The sequence below is a fragment of the Notolabrus celidotus genome, chromosome 10 (genome assembly GCF_009762535.1).
Source record: "Notolabrus celidotus isolate fNotCel1 chromosome 10, fNotCel1.pri, whole genome shotgun sequence".
NCBI lineage: Eukaryota > Metazoa > Chordata > Actinopteri > Labriformes > Labridae > Notolabrus > Notolabrus celidotus.
Genome location: NC_048281.1, coordinates 15,321,997 through 15,340,468, shown reverse-complemented (window position 1 = coordinate 15,340,468; position 18,472 = coordinate 15,321,997). Strand labels below are relative to the sequence as shown.

The 18,472-nt window shown below is 39.4% G+C and overlaps 1 long non-coding RNA gene across 1 annotated transcript in view; it reads right to left on the bottom strand.

The window, feature by feature from the left end:
• Positions 1-8,809: 8,809 nt before the first annotated feature.
• The window catches only part of LOC117820729, an 89,275-nt gene continuing 79,612 nt past the window's right edge, over positions 8,810-18,472 (bottom strand). The window contains exons 4-6 of the long non-coding RNA XR_004632829.1: positions 13,251-13,388; positions 11,400-11,577; positions 8,810-8,947 (exon numbers count right to left, since the gene is read on the bottom strand). This is a non-coding gene — a long non-coding RNA (uncharacterized LOC117820729). The remainder of the gene's footprint in view (positions 8,948-11,399; positions 11,578-13,250; positions 13,389-18,472) is intronic.

Here is an 18,472-nt window from a genome sequence, read left to right as displayed (position 1 = left end):
TAAACTAAAGAATGAGCCTGGAAAAACTGAAAACCCCTTTCACTGCTACCAACATCTCAAGATACCTATTCTTAAATCTAAATGGAAATATACTGTTAGACCCTGCTCAGCTGAACAATGAGGTGTCCCAAAATCCAAAAGTCTCATCTGCAACTTTGCTTTGGTCAAATCAATAATACACAATAGAGATAAGGAACCGATAATCACAGTTTAGCTGGGATTAGAATAATCAGAGCTATTTTAAGATGTTTTTATCAGTACTTTATATTGCATGAAGAGGAAACAGTGAGCAACTCAATAGTCTTTTTTAGATGCTAAAACCTGTAGCTTGAAAACAAGGTGAGAATTTCAAACATCATTCCAAAACTACTTTTCCCCCTCATAAGATAACCTGCCTGCCTCCTTCCACCACTATCACCTGTTGTGGCATGAACGTAGCTCTCTGCCCAGAGGAATGCACTGGCTCCGGCTCTGTCTGTGCATTTCACAGGCTGATGGTGGAGCTGTAGGCTACCAACACCGGGTGGATTTGTAATCGTGATGAATGACTCCACAGCAGCTGGTCTGTGATGGAGAGGTAATGAGCACAGGGACTCTTGAGGCTGGCTTTAAGGGAGGAATGTCCCAGTGACTCCTCAGGTATGATCTTTTTAGTTTTACAGCCAACCTGAAGCCACACACTCCTGACCTCTCTGAGCAGAGACATGCACGGATCATGTTTACAGCAGAAATACTGAGCGCCTTAAAACAAGTGTTTCATCTTTCCTGTTTTATATTTTTCTCTCTAACATCCTATTCTAGTCTGTTATATCTTATTCAATCTTATGCTATTCTCATATAACCTCTTCTATTCTTGATTTTATGCATGTTCATCTTTTGTATTACTTTTTCCTGTTGTATTCATGTTTTTATGCTTCATATGCTATTATTTTGCTTAATTTTTAACATTCTATTCTGCCCTGGAAAATTATTATTGTTTCTATTAAGTTGACACAAAAAAATCAAATTAATTGAATTCATTTCTCGTACATCGTATTCCATTATATTCATGCTCTGCTCTTTTCTGTTGTATTCTCTTCTACCTTGTTTCAGAGTAATGTAATGTAATGCAAAATAATGTATCTCATCTTCTATTCTATTCTATCACATCATGTTATATCATCCTCCACTCTATGCTAATGTTTACTTTTATATCATATTCTGTTCTTTTCTAGTTTTTTTATTCTGTTCTGCTTTTTTCTTGTTTTGGTAGCATTTTATTCATTCATAGTATACTCGCTGTAGTGATCGTCGAATGCTTAAAAGTTCCTTTGCAAAGGCCAGTTTAATATTACTGAATTATTATCGTGTGTAAGTGATAACATTTTTAATTCTTGAACTGAAGTTATACTTATGTAAGTTAGACTTCTCATATCCAGAATAACTTACTCATGCAATTACAAACTCTTCAATGCCTTCTTAAGTCTAGACTGAATAACTTGAATATTGCTGATAGCAACCAAGGTCATGTTGGTTAAGGCCCAGCAGAGGGTGCAATTGGGTCTAATGTGCTACAGTCTTTGTTGCTGGGGTCATGGTCACTGCACTACAGGGATGAGACACTTAGACTGCTGAACAACATTTTCTAAAATTAACAGCAGAACATTTTGTGACTATTTCATGGTAAAATACTTAATATTATTTGTGATACCGCTCACTGGTTCTGTCAAGATCTCTTAGTGTTCCTTTACCATGTCAGTGCACGAGGAGGGAGAATTAAAAGGCTTCCAATCAAATGACAAATCTTTGATTTTTTTTTACTCCACACAGCTGATATAATATTGTATTTCTGTTACTGCAAATGTTAAATGAAGAATGTATTGTCGGCCCAAGTGTTCCACAGCCACTTATAGGTCAGAGCTAACCGCATGATAAAACATGAAGATTTACAATATATTAATTGCTAGACGGCACATATCAAAGTGGCCGTTAACTACCTGAGGTCAATGTCATACTGTCTAATTAACCGGGCAGCGGCTGTGTGGTCCTACATGGCTCTGGAAGGTGGAGAGAGCAGCCGATCCCACACACACACACACAAACTCACACCCCACCACCCTTTACCCACCTTTTACTTCCTCCCATCCAGAGGCACGCACGCACTCGCTGTCTGAGTTCTTGCATAGAACACTGAGACATTCCATTTGCATGCCCGCCCCATCAAGCTGGATGCACTCAGACTGGTAATAAAAGGCATTGACCCCCTTAACCTTTATGAATTACAATTTGTGCCTGCAGCACGTCCTGTCAGAGGCCTCAGAAAAGCAGGCACCTCAGCCAGGGTGTGTGCGTGTTGTTTTGCAGTTGTTAAGGAGAGGGGAAAAGGTTTTTACAGCTCCTCGTCGGAGCTCCTGACAAGCAGGGAGGAGGCGGGCTGACAGGAGAAGCAGGGTAGGGAGGGACTGCAGCGCCGCTGATGGCTCCATGCTAATCTCCATTCCTGGATGCTGCACGAAACTACTGAGGCTCCTTTCTTTGTCAGGACCAAGGGTACACAGCCTGGAGGGCTACAGTTCATCTGCTTTCCACGTCTGAATTCTTACCCCCCCAAACATCACAGGAGGCAGCTTATTCTCCTCAAAGTATTAATTAAAGTCGATAATAATTAAACAGGCTCTTATGGAAACATCTGGCTGGGTTTTCAATCGAGGTTGTTTGCATAAAAATGAAAAAAATAGCTACACAAACCCTCTTAAATCTGATGGTGAGGAAAAGAACTATAACTACAAGACTCAACTTTTTATAATTTGAACTTAAGGACATCAAAAACAGAAAATTAAGTAATCCACTCTCTACTTCTCAAAACTACTGCCATCTAGCCTTGTAAAATTAAGTACTTAAGTATGATCCTTAAATTTGTCTTCATTATTGGCAGTTAAGCGCAATTGAATGTACTTAGTTACAAAGTAGAGCTTAACTTAACTGGGAAGTCTAATTGAGGACATACCCTCTTTTGTAAAAGACACTTGAGAACAAATGAGTTACACTTTTCATAACAACTTATGACACTAACTTGAGTGTGTTCCAGCACTGGAAGCAGGTCAATATGGGAGTTATAGATTTAAGCCCTAACATTAGTAAACATCACAGCAGAATCAGAGTTCTGGGGACATAAGAATCTGTCAGGTTTGGGACAAGGATACATTTGCATGCAATCGGTTGTTTAATGGTAATTGTGGAGTTCTTTGTTCACCTTTAAAAGTTCCTTAAATTGTAAAGTTTTCTTGAGACTACTGTGAAACCTTCAAATGTGTTTTCCTATATTTTCTTTTTATGTCCTTTGACTATAAGGGCCTGTGTTTATTGGCACCGTTTGTGGTCAGGGAAAGGTGACATTTAGAAACATGGCAGTGTTCTAGAAGTTGAACTATTTAAAACTGAGAGTGCAGTGAGTGTCTAAAAACAGCTGTTGCTGATGGTGTTATTGTGCTTCTGATGCTGGGTGTTGAAAATGTAGTGCTTTGTATATAAAAATGCTGACAGCACAAAGAACACAGATAGTGGACACGGGCCCTAAAACAGATAGGATCTTGAAGTTTAGTATTTATGATAATGGTGCAGAAAGGAACTATTTGCTGCTGATGAAAGTCATACCTCTGGTCTAAATATGATTTTTCATACCTTATGTTCTTTATTAATAGAGTAATGATGGATTTTCTGAGTTGGAGGCAACATGTAGCAGTAGCTTGCATAAGGAAAGCTTTTCTAATATGCCAGCAACTTTAAATATATGAGGTGCCATTTCTCCTGGGTGGCGCAGTTGATAATTACAACGGTGATTATCATACACCTCTTGCAGTTTTATTCCCTGAGCAAACTGGAGAACAGGTGGAAAATCAGGTGGAAACAGAATCCAGGTCACTTCTTTAAAAACATCTTGACAAAGACTCTGCTTTTAATTTTTTTTTAGGGGGGTAAAAGCACGTTTTTTTAACCTGTGTGTCTCAAGCAGAGAACCAGAGATCCCTTTTCTCACTGAGAGTGTAGACAGCCTTTAAGCTGCTGGTCCAATAATCCTCAGTAGGAGTAGACAGGGGGTTTTCTGATAGGGCTGGAAATCATCCTGCAGAAATGCACCGAGCATTCTTTATCTCTGAAAGATTTAAAGGACATTAGCATGCACCAAATTGATTTTTCAACAAATCCATAATAACACTGATCTTTGTGCTGCTGGTGAGCGGAGCAGTTGGAAATGGTCTAAGAAATGCTGAGGCTGGCAATATCATTCGTCTTTATCCTGACTTTTTTAGCTAAGTCTCTAACACCTCTATATCCACTGGGTACTCTGCTTAGAAATGTTCAGAGTGATCTTATTTAATATTTCTTTAACAAAAGCACCATGAAGCCAATATTTACCAGATTTTAAATAAAGTTTAAAGCTGACATTGTGTTCTCACTGAGCCTTTTCCCTCTCTCCTGCCTCTGTTTAACATCAGGAAATTCAGGCGGCGACTGTGTGAACAGGAGCGTGGCTGACAGGGGCAGCCGTGCGATGATTGGTTTACGGATCTGTGCTTTTTCTGGTGACTTCAAGGTCACTAAGATTTACAATCAACCGGCTTATGACACTTTAGTAAAAGCCACCCAGAGCTGACGACAGGAGAAGAAAACAAGCCGGCCTCTTTAGAGGGATCTGCTTGACCCCATACTGTGATCCATTATGAGGATGTACTGTTGTCTGCTTTTATTATAACACCTAACAGAGATGTGCACGGTAGTTTTAGCAGACAGAAGGTTGTTAAGGACGGCATATGGAGGGGGGATTTGATAGACAGACAGTATATGGTGCACACAGTATCATACATTAGAAGAATGTTGTGTTACAAGCTCTAGTCAAACTGCAGTCACAGACTACTATACAAAAGAGCAATTAAATACGATTTAAAGGCCAATCTGTAATGGCAGTGTGCTGCCCCCTGTTGAATTGTTATTGCCCTACTACTTACTGTTTAAGATGGTGATTTAGTGCGGTGGTTTGTCGTGTTTGGTTCATTTTAGTCGTAGCTCTGAAATGGGACCTAAGCTTTTATTTAAATGGCAATACACTAAATATGCATGTACCTGAATTTAGAATCTGTCAGAAAAACAAAAGCATACTTAAAATAATGATTTGTTAGCTTATTTTCCATCAACATATCTCTCTTTGGCTTATGTAAATATCCAAAGAATCGCTACACAAGCAAAAAATAAATGCATCCTTTGTTTCAATCATCAACCAAATTTCATTACCAACCCTGGACTTGTTACTCATAAGCTGATACTCAAGGCATGTTTACTTAGCACTCATATGGAACGCTGTTGATTTTTATAGGACGCATATGGCTGCATTTTATTGTGTTCAATTAAAGCACTTTAAACTAGGATTAACTTTTTCAAGCGGCAATCCATTATACAACGTCTCCTTACTCAGGAGCTGTTCAGCATGCGCCTGCTGCAAATGTCTCTTTAGCAGTGCTCACAGATTGGGGTGTCAAATATGAGGCTGTCACAACAATATTTACTGAAAAGAGCCCCTTCCTGCTTTTAATGGGCCGACCTACAGCCCAGTTCAGAGAGCTAATAAAGGCAGTCTGGTGGAGGTCCTGGAGCTGCACAATGTCACTCACAGATCCCCAACTCAGCAAGATCCGGAATGCTCAATTAGTTGCTTTTATAGGCTCCATTAATATGCATTAACTCTCTCTCCAGCACACAAGCTCAGACAAACAGCCGCTGCTGGCAACACTTCAGCCAGGTAACACATTGTATTTTAAACATTTCTGAAACATATTGGATATTAGCTTCACATTAATGTAAAAGGAGCAGAGCGGAGATGGCGTTAAGTGAAAGCCAGTTGTTGAATGTACCTTGAAATAATTATATGAGTACTGCACTTAGGTACAGATCTGACATACTTGTACTTTGCTGCAGTATTCATGTTACTTTAATCAACTGAATTCAAGAGGGTAATATTTAAAATAGAAAAAAATGAACCCATTTATCCAATAAAGGGACTTTCTAGATAGTTTTTTAATATCTTTTCCCTCTATACATGCTAACATTAACTGGTTACAGACTCTTTATGTGAATATCTGATGCTTTTGTGGGTTGAATATATGTAAACATACTGAATATTTTGGGGTTACATGCTTTTGTCCAATAAATAAAAGATCAGAGTGTGTTTTGGTGATTGGGGATTTACGACAAGGATTTTTCCTCCTTTTTTTTTTTACCAATATCTAATCAACAGTTAATGAAATAAACATGAAATAGTCTATCATTTTGTTTCATGGTCATGAGTTATAAAAGTAATTGGTAGTTTAACCTTAAATATAGTTCTCTAGACTCTTTTGTATTGACCTGCTGAGTAAGTAGTCACTCTGCATGTTAAGGAATAAATACAAAACTGGAATGTTAACAGGTCAGTTGTACTTGCTGAGTACTTTCATGTCTGATACTGTTTCTGATAATACTTTCTCTATCAACACTTTATTCATAATAGAGTCATTGTACAGTGTGGTCTTGTATCTTTTCCAAAGGTTTAGGTATCTGGACACGTTTTCCACCCCTGTCAAGATACATTTTAGAACATAAAATGAATATTCACACCTACAGCTGCAGTGAAAAAAACAATATAGAAACATCACATACAACACAACATAACACAGCAGTTATAGGAATCCATAACATTTACATATAATCACTGAGCCTTCCTCAGCTCCTCTCCTGAACCGAGACAACAGATAGCTCACCACAGAAACCAACACAATCTGGTACCACTCCTCCCACACAATAAAGCGATCTGGCACACAGCAAGCTGAATCAATCATGGCACTTTATTATCCTGTCACTAGTCTGCTTCCTGCACGGGTGTTTACCCCGTCCATGGCCCTGCGATTGTGGCTGTTCAGTGTACATTAAGACAGACATAATTGAGATTGTGGGCGGCCGAAAGTGCAGGGCTCAACCTGTTGTCGTTAATCTGTCATATTGTGGAGAGTCACAGCAGCAGTGACCTATAGGAGGCACGGCTGATGGTGCTTTGTTGTTCATGGCGAAAGGGCCTCACCTATTTCAAGTTTATTGGTTTGCCACCAACAGAGAATCCAAAGAAAGTGTAATCTATCGCCCAAACCTTTGACTTCAATTTCTTTGCTGTGCTCCTAATCCGTGTTAGGTGCTTTATGATCAAGAGGGACTCACCTCAAACTCATCACCTCTACATTATGTGCTGGTATTCATGATTTGAGTAATTAAAAATCAGACTTGGTTTTTGGGTTTAATGTTTTATAATGAAAAGAAAGTTAAAAAGCCCAACTGAGCGTGCAGCAACATCCAGCATTATGAAAGCTTAATAGTGCTTTTTTAGTACACTAAATTATACAGGCAATCAATTTGAATTAATTTGTAATCCTCCAGGTAGCAGCAGATTCTTTATAAATTACATTACTGATGGAAATTTGCCTTCACTTTGTATAAATTAAAGCTCTGGAAAAGCATTTACCAAATAACAAGATACAAATGAAAGCAATCGCGCTGCTGGAAAAGGTGCTTTTTACAATCACACAACATATTAGAAATAATGGCTAAATCTTGCCTCAGCGGCCTTTTATTAATTACATGGCAAATAGGACCTGTCTGTTTTCAGACTGAGCTATAATGGTGGTGAGAGATCACCGAAGAAAATTAAACAGCAATCAAAGTGCATTTCTATCATCATAATTCTGATGGTCTGGATCACCTTTACTGGAATGGCTCTCGTTTCTATTTGTGGCTCAATATGCTGCTGTTCGTATTTTACGCTTATGTTGCATCACAGCAGTGTCATGAATGTATCCTATATTTTTGTTATTCCTTGTCTGCAGAATTTATTAGACATGGAAATATAAGAATGCTGGACTGAAAATGAATTTAAGTGATCTTTAAAGATGGTGTAGCTCCATAAGTGTAATCTGTGGTATCCTGTGCAAAGCAGCACCATCTGTGTTTGTCAATCCAACATGAAAATAGCAGCAATAACACCATGCCTGCTCTTAGATGTTTTTAACACATCATGCATGCCTTTTATCAAGCCTTAATTCTGCACTGCAAACACTCTCAAAGCGATCCGTTGTATCTCAAAGAGGACCTAAGTATCTGGCTCTGCGTCTTCAGGATGCAGCTTCTTTTATAGCAGGGGGTGTTATACCAGCCTGGAGACCCATAAGTTATGAAATGTCAGGATCCTATGCATTCTAATTGAGTGTGGAACAGTTAATGGCTGTGGAAATTCAGCCACTTGACGTCTTATTCCCTTGTGTGCTGTTTCGCAGCCCAAGCCCATGAGCCTCAATTAAATGACAAAATGGGCCCATTCTTGAAATAACAACAATAAAAAACACAAGCCTGGATGGCAATAATATCAGGTCTCACCTTGAATCAACAATGGTCACAGCTTGCAAATGGCAAGACAGAGACAGTGCGATTAGAGCACACAGAGGAGGGGCTATGCAAGCTTCACATGGGAATATAGTCAGGCTGCAACAAACAATTAATAATTAAATAATGGATTATCATTTTGGTCCATAAATGTCTGGAGCACAGTAAAAAAAAAAGCATGTTACAGATTCATTAAAAAAAACAAGTTGACATTGTTAAATATCACATTGAGTCAAACCAATAATCCATAAAACGGCGACACATTGTCAGGTCATCATGATGGGTAGATAATGCTTAAATATGAAAATCAAAAAGTTGATTTAAAAGTTGAATACCAATTAAATGACTAGTTGATAATCAAAAATTCTGGATTATGATTGTATATACCATTTCATCAGTCCTTGACTTCACATGTAAAGTGCATGAACACTACGGGAGGTGCTTCATACCAGAGTAACTCCTGACACGACTCGGTGTGTGCGTGATGTCGCCTGGTGAATTCCCACTGACCCTGAAAAACATCAACACGAAATCCTTCATTCCCTCTGCAATGACCACCTGAACAGTCTAAAATAGACACTACCATGTGTTTTAAATGTAAACTTAAATATGGATGTGTCTTGTTGAGCCTTGTGAAAGGAGAATCAGTCACTCTTAGGGTGGATGATAAAGTGTATCTTTATCTAATTATCTATAAATGGTATCATACATGATAGTGATATGTTGCAAAGTATTTAGTTTCTTTAATTTTAAGCTGACCTACAACTCAGTATGTCCTGTACCCACAGGACACAGCACAACTTTTCACAGACACAGGCCTACTTTTTCAACCAAACTAGATCATGTCTTAAAATATACCCCTAGAGCCCCCTCCTTAAAACTTAAAGTTACCTGTGTTTTCCTGAATAAAACTTTTAAAATCCACAATCAATAAAGTCTAAACATTTTCCCATTTTCAGCAGATGTCTGCAATCTATTAATACACATGGAGCATGTCCTATTAAATCCTGTGATATGGTGAGGGGCTAAATATTGACCCAATCCTGATTGGTGTAGATTTTTTTCATACCCTTGCTTATTGTTTTTATGACTCTTTGACTTTAACCCCTTTACTGCTTCACTGACTTCATGCAGCAAACAATAGCTTTTCAATAATTCAATTTATAGCTCGCCATAAATGGAATTCAAAGGACAATGCTGTTGCAAATGAACACCGGCGATGCTTTTGGCTCCAGTAACACTGCCAGAGGAAAGAGAGAATATTTATTTTACGGTTGCCTCACATTCCCATTAAAAGGAGGAAGCTACATTTCCAAGCGCGTGTTGTAAATGTAATATACGGAGTTAAAAAGAGACAGATGGTGGAGTGAAACTCTCATGTGGCAACGCTGTGCAATAGTACCACTGCAGCCAGCGCCAGTGTTGAAAATCCTCCCAACACTATCCGAGGCCAGATTAGATCTATTAATACATGTTCATGTGTGTCCATCACGTGCCTGTTCACACACATGTTCATGTGGGCAGTCTGATCCTCATACACATGAGGCCACACCTTATTCATCAGTTATAGTTAGGGCCAAAACACTGAGAAGTGATATGTGGGAATGGATCTGAGACACAAGCACAGAAATGAATTACCCTCCTATTTATTTATCCCGGCCTCTCTGTCAATCACAGCAATAATCAGGACTAACTCATTCAAATTTTCAGAAAATGAAGGATGCATTCCGCCCAATTTTCAATTTGGAAGTGGCAACTATGGCCATGATGAATGTGTGAATAGTCCATCTTCCTCCTCTCATTTCTCCTAACCTTTCCTGACAGCTTAGATATTGCCTACCTGGTAATTTGCTCTACAATAATTGTTACTGTGAGATTTCCCCCCAGCTTTTAACAAGGATTCTTAACACCCTCTGTAGGTGACAAAATGCAATTACAAACACAAGTGCCCCATCGTGACGGGTCATCAGCAGCTGCCACCTCCATTCCCCAAACCCAACTGGTGTCAGTAATGAAAAAAAACAACAGATATGCAGACAGATTCTGCAAACATTTGCTGCGAATAAAACTTTAATTAAAAGATATGAAGCTGTTTTATTGATTAACAACATCAGTGATTAAAGTGTACGGCTGGCATTTTTTTCCAGCCTTGCTGTTTTGTTTCCTCTCAGAGATCATTTATTTGTTAGGCGGCCCTGTTTATTGATAAGTGTGTTTGATGAATGCAGATGCGGCTGTTTGGAGAGTGGGCATGCTGATGGAGCGATCATATTGTGCGAAACACCAGGCTCGGGCAAGAACAGATGTTGCCGCTCTATCCACTGGGACGCCATGTTTCACCACCACCCCGAGTGCACATGCAGGCACGCTGCTGTAAAGCTGCAAACCAACATATTCGAGGCGTCCTAACAACTCTATGAAGTTTATGACACATCACCGCAGCTCTCAGATCTCTGTCCAGCACTAAAACCTTAATTATCGGACTAATTGCTACGGCTATATTCATCTCTGTGGTAATCCTTTGGTGATTACATTTTGTGTTCAATACCAGGCTTATCCTTTAATTAAAAGGATTATTAACCTTTAAAATAGCCCCACACGGGATTAGACCCTGAAATGTTAGTGTCAAAAGCTTTTTTTCTTAAACAAAACAAGCTAAGAAAGCAGTGCATCATTTCAATCATAATCAGGACACTGCTGGCTGGTCAGAAGGCTCATAGCTGCACTTTAAGTTAGCCTTTATAAGGAGCTGACTTACAACAGCAATAAGCCATCATCCATATCTCCTTCCAATTAAGGTCCACAAGAATGCTGACACATTACGCCTGCTGGGCTAACAATCACTGCACATAGGCGAATAATGATACTGCTCTTACAACAGAGAGTCTAGGAATGCTGAGAACAAGGTGAAAGGGTGAATGAGTCAATGCAAAAAAAAACAATACAGACAGTGAGATCTTCACCTCTAAAAGCAGGTGAGATCAAAGTTCAAAGTCAGCCTAAGTGGAGCGTGATTGAAAATCATTGCGGATCTTGCAAATAAAGGAGCATTTTCAGCCAATGACGGGGGTGGTGTGGTCAGGGTCTGATGACAAATCACTGATGTAAAGCAGGCCTCTTCATGTCCACTCAGGTGAGAAACTGTAAGGAGAAACTCTGGTTAGCATTTGAATACATGGATGTAAAAGATGTAAAAGATGAGTCGATACTATCAGAGTCATACTTTCTGCTGCTGTGGTCACCCAATTTGTCTGATCAATATCGGCCCTCATCAATAATGGAATGGAATGGTTTGGCACCAATGAGCCGTGAGCAAGAGCCCGAGATGCTGAACCATCCTGAAGCTGAGTCGAGCAGTTAGCATCAAGAGCTGTTTGCCCATGCCAAAGCCACGCTGCATTATCCAGAGCAAGTCTTCATTTGAATGTCCTAATTAGTTAATTAGTTGGTGGTTAAGGATGATATGAGCATCTCATCAATCTCTCTATCTCTAAAAATAAACACCCAGGGACGGCGGTGGTGAGTCATTAGAATACTGATGACTGTGGGAAGTGTCTGTGAGGATTAGAGGTCTGCTTCTGACACTCCATATTTCCACAAACCGCCTGGCTCCATAAAGAAGACTAAAGAGCCATTTGCTGTGAGCATTGTATGGATGACAAGCCAAGCATGACATAATGAGTTTACAGAAAGTCTGAAGAGTTCAATTAATGTTTTGTCATGCGTAGCATTTGGGATCCATTTACTTGTTTATCACTGATGGAATGAAAATGAGAATTAAACATGAGAATGAAAGTTGGTTCCATAACTTCATAGCCACAAAGTATCATTAAAGGGATAGTCTGGGGTTTTTGAAGTTGGGTTGCAGGAGTTACTTATCAATAATTAATACACATCCCCTACAAAAGACAGCAGCCAACAAAGCCTTTGCCTAGAGAAGCCAGTTGGATGAGCATACGGAAGTTGCTTTGGACCATGTCTGCAGCAGAATCCTATTTCAACCACCTTGAAAGGAATACCTGAAAGAAAGGACACTATCTAATAAAGGCAAGAGCTGTATGAAAGATGAATGAGACGATAGCTCCCAAAATGTGAATCCAAAACATTTGAGCTCTCTCTTCTGAAAGGTCAAAAAGTCTGCCTACTAAATGTTTACAGATGGGATGTGACTCAAGTGTATAGTAGTAGCAATGTAAAGTTAAACAGTATCAGAAATAATACAATGACACACGAGTCATTGAAGTTTTTAAAACAGTAAGTGTCTCATTTAACCCTAGAACCCTAAGGCTAAAATTAGTTACACCATCTATAACGCCAAGTGTTTTTTACCCGATATAATATACCAAATAAAAAGTACTTGTCATCGAAATATATCAAAATATGATATTAGAGTAGTTTTCTTTTATTTTAAACTGTGCCATGTCTAACAAAATGAAAAAAATATATCATGGGGGGAACTTTTAAAAATGCTCCAAAATTACTGAAAATTTGGAATTCGGGACCAAAAATTTCTAAAACCAAATTTGATGAAACTGGAAACTTGGTGTTCAGTCCACCCATTCCTGAAACAAAAAGAGGGTGAAAATCACCCGAACACGTACCTGTAGGAAAAGGCGGGTTTTGGAGTTGGGAAACACCAACGCCTTTAAAGACGTCAAAGACGATGCTGAAGCTACCCAGGGACCCATGACACTTAGACAAACGCAACATAATGAAAATCATGTAAATGTGTTTGCTCGGGTGAAAATCACCCGGCGATAGTGTTCTAGGGTTAAACTGGGGCCTAAAGCTGTTCTGATGTGGGCCGTACCTACCAGAGGGAACTTTGCCGTTCTCCCGGTGAATGTTTGATTAGCAGTAGGAGTGGGACGTCAATACTGCTGCTCTACCAGCTGTTCCCTACTGGGCAGAAGCTGGCTCCAAATGACATCACCAGTACAAGAGGTCAGTTCCTGTCACAGGAGATATTCCGGCTTCACTTTTGTACAATGAGAGGGGGTGGTGATGAGTCGTCCATCTTTAGACGACGCATCACCACAAATATTTTTTTCACCTTTCACCATGCCTTCCTTCCGTATTTTTATTTGGCACTACAATGTACCAAGTTTATTTCTTAAAAAATGTAGGTTATGACTTTTAAAAAGGGCTTCTATTAAATTTGCTGTCCTACCCAAAACATCCTCCTTTAGTACTTATGTCAGAGTTTGAGCAATTACTTTAGGTAAAGTAACAGCAGTGCAGACAAAGAGTATGTTTCTTATTCCTGCAGTGGAGTGTAAGACAAAAAGAGCAGAGGAGAAATAAGAAGAGGCTGAAAAGATAGGTTAAAAATAGTTAGCATTTGGCAGCATATGATTGAGTTTCCAGGGCTCTGAAAATTCACTCTAATTATTCAATGGTATCCCACTGTCATCCTCCCCTATATGCATTCCTTTGCGTGGAAGTACAAGTGACTCCAACTAATATACATAATTCTGCTACTTAATTGGCACAGATCGGGTGAAAGTGGGCTAGCAAAACTCCTTGGAGACTAATAGGGGCACATATCATTGGCTCCATCAGAACAGTAGTCCCATAGGTGATCGAAGTCAGCAAATATTTCATGAGCTGTGCTATCAGAGTACCTCACCTCTGGAGTCCTGTGCACTATCCTGCGAAGAACACTTCCCAAACTGTTCTGCTGTCAGGTGTATTTATAGCAGGCGGGCCGATGACTGATGCTAATGCCATGGAAATTATGCAGTGCACTATTGCTGTCATAACAATATGTTAGACTTTAACAGGGAGGTTAACTAAACTAGTCATTTAAGTTATAAGTGGGCCACTGGCGTTTGGCTGGAATAAGCTTGGTGCTGCAGAAACTATAATCAGTTCTCATAGACATGGTCATAGTTGTAGCCTAGTGTTGATTTAAATAATTTGGTGTTATAGGGTCACATTTGCTGACATGCTAAATAGGGAATTGAGTTTAATTGGCATTGAGAAAGGAAGAGAGTCAAAGGTCAATCCTGTGCAAGAGGCTGGAGAAAACTATTAAAACTGAGCATAAAAAAGATTAACAGTGACTGATATTGTGTGTTAAAAAAAGAGAAATGCAAGAAAAAAGGAACAGATCTGTAAAGACTGGCATTATTGTATAGCTGATTCAAAAGTAGCAGTACTTATCCTTGACCACAAAGCTACAAAAATATATGCTCAGACATTTGATGCCAGCAACACATTTAAAAAGGTTAGGAACAACAAAGCACTGAAAAAGTTGTGTAAAGCTGAAAAAACACATTGAGGAATATCTCCCAACCAATTAGGTTAATATGCATCAGGTTAGTAATGACTGGGTATGAAAAAGAGCATTCAAGACAGGCTGAGGCTGTTTTCACATATTCAAGGAAAAATTTTGCCTTTACTAGATAAGATAGCTGATGACAGAAAGGAGACGTTGGTGGGGGAGAGCGTGAGATGACATACGACTGCAAAGAGGACAATGGCTGCTTTTGAAACCGCCTACTATACTAGCAGTACGTACTGATTTTGCCAAAGTTCAGTATGTAGTATGTGAACAAGAGCAAAATCTGCAGTATGCCAAAACTCCCCCGATGTCTACTGATTCAGGAAATTTCACAGTATGCGTCAGACCAGTCTGCCTCGCGTACTGTTTCCCACAATGCACAGCGCTCGTTCCACTTTTTCTTTTCTCTTCTTTTTTTGACGGGGGGAACTCTGTTTCTCGGTGCTGTGAAAATTATTAAATTCCATATAAACCACTTCCTAACTTTAAAAATCATAAGTGGATACTAAAGAAGCAGTTTCGCGATCAGCTTGGCCGTTGTTTACTTCCGCTTTCCGAAACCGGGAATCCAGTGACGTCTGGCCCAGCGTACTGCAACACAGATCGAACAGATTTTCAAACGCAGTATGTAGTAGGCCGTACCTACTGCCTACTACATTAGTAGGTAGTATGTAGCAGGCCGTTTCGAAAACAGCCTGAGTCTCTCAGAAGCTAAGATGGGAAGAGGTTCACCACTTTGTAAGAGACTGCGTGAGCAAATAGCTTAACAATCTCAGAATAGTAACCTCAGACTAAAGTTGAAAAGAATTTGGGGATTGAATCAACTACAGTACATAACACCATTAAAAGATTCTAGATAGCGATGATCTTCAGGCCCACAGACAAAACTGCAAGCAAAACAGATATGACTCTGCAATGGAAATCCCTGCATGGGTTCCAAATCACATCCAAAAAACATTGTCTGTGAACAGAGTGCGTAGCACATGCTCTCTGCATCCCCAAATGCAGATTAACACTGTCCCATACAAAGAGGAAACCATATCTACACATGATCTACAAACACTGGTGACTTTTCTCGGCCAGAGTCTATTGAAGATGGACTGAGGAGGTGATGTGGTCAGATTTGACATTCTTTTTGGAAATCATGGAGAGCACACAGTTCAAAAGCAAGCATCTCTGATGGTATGGAGATGAATAAGTGCCCAAGGCAGGGGTAGTTTAGCATAAAAGGAAGGTAGCATAAATGCTGAACAATATATACTCTTACGTAGGCTCTTGTCACCAATTAAAAATATTTGGCATATCATGAAACAAAACAGTGGGACAAAGTAGACCAAAAACTATTGAGAAGCCGAATCCTATACTCTGCAAAAATGGGACACCATTTCGGTTTCAAAACTCCAGAAAGTGGTCTCTTTGAGTCCCAAACATCTACAGCATAGACTGTATAAATATATCAATATCTTAGAAATTGCCATGTTAGAAAAATATCTACCCCACCGTACAGTGTGTGCCGATCAAGAAATGAGCTATCCAGACTACACTGGTCTTTTGTACCAGGCTGTAAACATGTTTATTTCTGCTGTAAAGATCGGCTTTTTTGAATTGGTGTGTATGTGGTTTCCGGTACTTCCGGAGCCAACCTCAAGCGGATCCTCAAAGAACTGCAGTTTTTGGCACTTCCGCATTGGACTCATATTTTTGGACCGGGGTTGCCACTTGGTCTACAGAGTGTTGCTAAATGAAGAGGTGATGCAACACAATGGTAAACATGCTTTTTTACTAACTTTTCAAATTTAAATTGAGCATATTTTTCATAAAATTTTAAAATGTTCAGTTTAAACACTTGACTTGTTGTCATCTACTATTTTCAATTCAAGATAGGGTCTAAATGATTTGCCAACTATCATAATACGTTTTTGTAAACATTCTATACAGCATCCCCATATTTTTGGAAATGACGTTGTAGTTATCTTGTCAACCTGCATATCTTGTGTTTTTAAAATTAAAAACTCAGCTTCTGTTTCACATTCATTTAAAATTTTTGTTTTGAAAATTAACTAAAATATAAAAAAATGTATTCATTCTAAAATGTTGTTTTCAGGGCACAATAATAGAAGAAAATTGCTTATAAATATTGAGACTTCTTTTCCGCACTTGTCAGATGTAATTTAACACTTAATTACTCACTCAGGTTTTAGCATTTCCATGTAATGCTGGTCAGTGTCATCAAATACAATCTATCATAAGTGTTAACATGGAAAACAAGAATGTATGGATGGTTTCATCAATCAACCAATCTCCTATCAGCTTGATGTATTCCTGTAGGACAAGGCCCCTTTAACCTTTCTCTAAATGAATGCAGACCACCACAAATATCCAAATGATTGGTCCCTTCCTCCATGGATGATAATCAGTACGGTCAGCAGCCTTTTGGTTGAAACCAGAACCTTCAGAAACGCCACACTCAATAGTAAAGCAGCACCATAATAAAAGGTTCACACTATATCAAAACAAATTGTGGCCACTAAAGGAATCAATTTCTGACATTTCACCTCTATCTGTAGAGAGTTCACTGACCCTGGCTCTTAAATTTACAGCAGCGTACAGCCTCAATCAAAATGTTTGTCAGCAACGCATTTTGTCGAAAGTTTTAGTGTAACACGTTGCAGATCATGACATGTATGGATTTAATGGGCCCTTGAGCCACCCTTATATATCTCATGTCTTTCACACAGGATGAATATCGTAGCTCTCAGTGTAATAACACCGGTGGAGATTTGTGGATGAGACCCCCATTTCTAATCTTAGATCTATTAAAGTGCTTCTGAATGAATCATCAAAATCGGGGTGTCACGAGGGACTTGTTAGCCACATCCTGCAGTCAATAACAATTTCTGATGGGGTTTGTAGGTATGGTCACAAACGGTAACTTTTTATGTACAATGAAATATTGTCTACTGAAATATAGATACACAGAGAGCATGTGCTACTTATATTTACATTATGCTTGTCCAAGATCAGAACAAATCTAAATTATCCATGGTAGTTTAACTATGAAATATACAATGTGTAAGTTAAAGCAGTGGCCTCAAATGTTAAGGTAAACATTTCACTGGAACAGGGTTCTAAAATCACATCAACAGTGATGAAAGAAACAAATTGCAGAGAAAATGAAAACATTAAACATTCTACCAACACTCTTTTTTCAGGAACAAACACAAACCACCAGCTGTTTTTTTTTGCCTGAGAATCAGAGAGAAGAAGAACCACTCAAGCTGAGGATTCCCTGTAAGCAGCAGAGATGACTTTCTCCATCGCAGTGAGAGGCGGTTCTGCTAGCCCGGGGAGAGGGATCATGAGTACAATATTGACTTTAAATTACAGCAATAGCTGCTGCTCATGCTGTCTCAGGACCATGCTGCGGATCAAACACAAAGATCAGGCCAGGATTAGGAGAAAGCCACTGACAAGCGCCGAGCTGCCTCTCTGCTGCGGCAGCACGTGTACTTACACAGCACCTACCAGATCTCACACTAAGCTCTCCTCCGCCTCTCAACATGTAGCACACAGACCTGACAGTCACCTCATTTGAATTTCAAAGCCGAAATTGATCACAAACAAAATTATCTAAACACAAGGGGTTAAAGGCGCCTGGTTGGTGGCGTGTGTGTGGACTTTGTCAGGAGAGATCTATTCTGAGGACTTGAGGGGCGGCAGTGTTTCCTCCCTAATGTTCAAGACTCTCAC